Source organism: Glandiceps talaboti, chromosome 4 (genome assembly GCF_964340395.1).
Source record: "Glandiceps talaboti chromosome 4, keGlaTala1.1, whole genome shotgun sequence".
Classification (NCBI taxonomy): Eukaryota; Metazoa; Hemichordata; class Enteropneusta; family Spengelidae; genus Glandiceps; species Glandiceps talaboti.
In genome coordinates, this window is record NC_135552.1 from 23614681 (window position 1) to 23618037 (window position 3357).

Genomic DNA, 3357 nt, shown 5'->3' on the forward strand with positions numbered 1-3357 from the left:
TAAGGGTTGTAGTCTTCTGCTATAGTGTGTTTGTACGCCGTGTGAAAAGCAAATAGAGTTCCTTTTGAGATAGAACCGAATAGGGTGTTGACCAGTGGACTGTATTGAGAAGTGATTCAGTGCTGAATACACCAACGCATGTATGTGTGTGGTTTGAAAGAAGATATATAAACGACATATACTCTATAACAACGTAGTGTTCTGAATACCACACACTTACCTGCATGTTGACGTAACAGGTGGTCCAATATTGATAACGCATCAGTTTGTTGCACGACCAACAGTACGTAAAACTCCACTAAGAAGGTAACATATTTCACAAACGGACACATGTTCTACAAATAAAAGCAGGTAAATCGGGCTAGGACATTTGTAAAGGTTGGCCAGACGAGTAGAGCAAACACAGCAACCTCAAAAGATCTGAACATCGAAAGATAATCCGTCTAGCTCAGCAGTAGCGGCTAGTTCGGAGGACACGTCAAAAATAACATGAACGTTACAATGCATGTAGTACGTACATTGTTCTGTATTGTTCCCAGACCATATGACTGTTTAGTGCTCCACAAACTAAAGACCCGTACTATGTGACGTGTGATTATTCATCACTGTTGTCACAGTAAAAGGTCAATTCTACTTGATTGGAATCACAAGACGTAGTTATTAAATCGACATCGAAAACAAACGCCGGAAATAAACAGAGGGCTGTGACACGACTTTCCCAAGGTCGAATCATAATGTCAGATTAAACGTGCTTAATGCTGGTAATTAAAAAGATATTAATTTAAGTTCAAAATAACATTTCACTGTAAATATCATTATTTTGGTTTCTATTCGACGGCAATATTAAATTCCCCATGATAGATAACTAATTTAGCACAATTATGGTAATATTTCCAGTTAGTTTAATGCCGCGGGAAAAAAACACTCACCATGCTTAAAGCAGTAACCCCATTTAGAGATACTGTCATTGATTTTACAAGTGAAAAACTGATTATTATAAAAGAATGGAGAAATAACGCTGTCATGTGTTACCCACTATAAGTACTTTTACAGCTGTTAGAATGTATAGTCGAGTGAGTAGAGATATATAAACCAAGGTAGAATATCTCATTAATATTCATGGCCTCATATTCAAACGCTATAACCGTGAATAAATAATTTGAACAAATTGAGCAATTGTCATTTAGATGTTAAAATCGTTCAATGTTTGTGTGGTATTAATAATTCATACATTCTTATGCATAATTGACAAGTCTTGATACGCCAAACGTCACTACTTTGTTAGATTTTGTTACAATGGACGAATTTGTCTTTTGAAGATACGATTGTAAACTATAGATCACGTATCAGAAGTAAATGTATGTATAGACAACTGGGCAGTGACATCTTCAATGTATCACATAGTAATATCTGGGCAGTGACATTTTCACTGTATCACATAGTAATACCTGGGCAGTCACATCTTCACTGTATCACATAGTAATATCTGGGCAGTGACATCTTCACTTTATCATATAGTAATATCTGGGCAGTCACATCTTCACTGTATCACATAGTAATATCTGGGCAGTGACATTTTCACTGTATCACATAGTAATACCTGGGCAATCACATCTTCACTGTATCACATAGTAATATCTGGGCAGTGACATTTTCACTGTATCACATAGTAATATCTGGGCAGTGACATCTCCACTGTATCACATAGTAATATCTGGGCAGTCACATCTTCACTGTATCACATAGTAATATCTGGGCAGTGACATCTTCACTGTATCACATAGTAATATCTGGGCAGTCACATCTTCACTGTATCACATAGTAATATCTGGGCAGTGACATCTGATTATCATCAGATGTTATTTGTGTGGTTGGTAGTTCTTGTCAAACCACGTGTTGTTATTATTTATGCAGTCATAACAGTATGGGAACTTTATATTTCGGGCTACTATATTTTCATGTTTTGTGAAATCAATTTTGACTTTTGACATTCAAACTACTGACTTGTACTAAGACTTCTAAGTGACTTTAGCTGTTCGCCTATAAAATACAATTGGTTGTAAATGAAGGTTGACCTCTGTTTTTAGGTGGACTTGATTAAAGTGTCTGGAATGTGATAAAGATTTGGTTTCCTAATGATATGAGAGACGCCATACTAACATTAAATCAAATGCACAAATCTTTGGGGATCAGTTTTGAGTTTTGATAGACATGGTATAGACAATTGTATTAACTCACATCGAGGGATTGATAATTTGAAACATACAGAAGCCACGGTACAACAATATTCCCACGTGTTCCTGACATTCCAAATGAAATGAAAAATGTGTTGCCTCTGATTAAAGTAAATAACTCGATCACACTTAATTTGAATGATGTTATAGTCAAACTTATTCATAAATATAGCCTTTTATCCTCCCTAGCTTCTACTCAGACGTATGTATATGGGTTGGATTTGTATTCAAAGGTTTTGATCTATTCACAACAGTATTGCCCCGGTTACATAATTGATCATGGCAAACACACATACACAGACATATACGAAAAAAAAACATATCGATCTACAAACCCATCTGCCTTCATACCTACTTAGCTACCTAGCTACCTTTCTTAACCTACCTTAACTTAGCTATCTACCTACCTACCTACCTACCTATTCTACACACACGCACACGCGTATCAAGCTACGCTCACACTTACGTTCTTGTACACACACATACATACATACATACATACATACATACACATACATACATACATACATACATACATACATACATACATACATACATCTAAATCATGTTATCTAAACCTAGTTACTAGAGTAACAGAATTATACTATATACCAAACGTTAAGATTTAATTACCACTAGATATTAGATGTTTTGATGAAGACAATCCTGCCATCATGTCTTTGCAAACAAACTACAAATATAGACATATCTTAATAAAACCTACACTAGACAGAGTTCATCTATTTGAATGGACTAGGCCATTATATTTCTGTACCATTCTAGTAATATCAACATATGGGCATTATGTAATTCATTGCATTCAATTGTTGTGTACACAGCCTTACTTACATGTAATGTGAAATAACAAACCAGTAAATCAAATATATAAATATATAATCAGTATAGATATTTTTAAATTTGATTTTTCTTTATATAAGTGAAATAAATCATCTCATTGGTTATAAAATACATGACATTCTGATGGTATCTCTACTGTCTTTTGAAGTCAATGGTCTAGGGACACGTGTACATCAATACGTATCTGGGGAAATACAACTGTATGAAACCTTTTAAATTTTGTATCATATCGATGTCTTGAATAACAATCATCAATCATAAAATG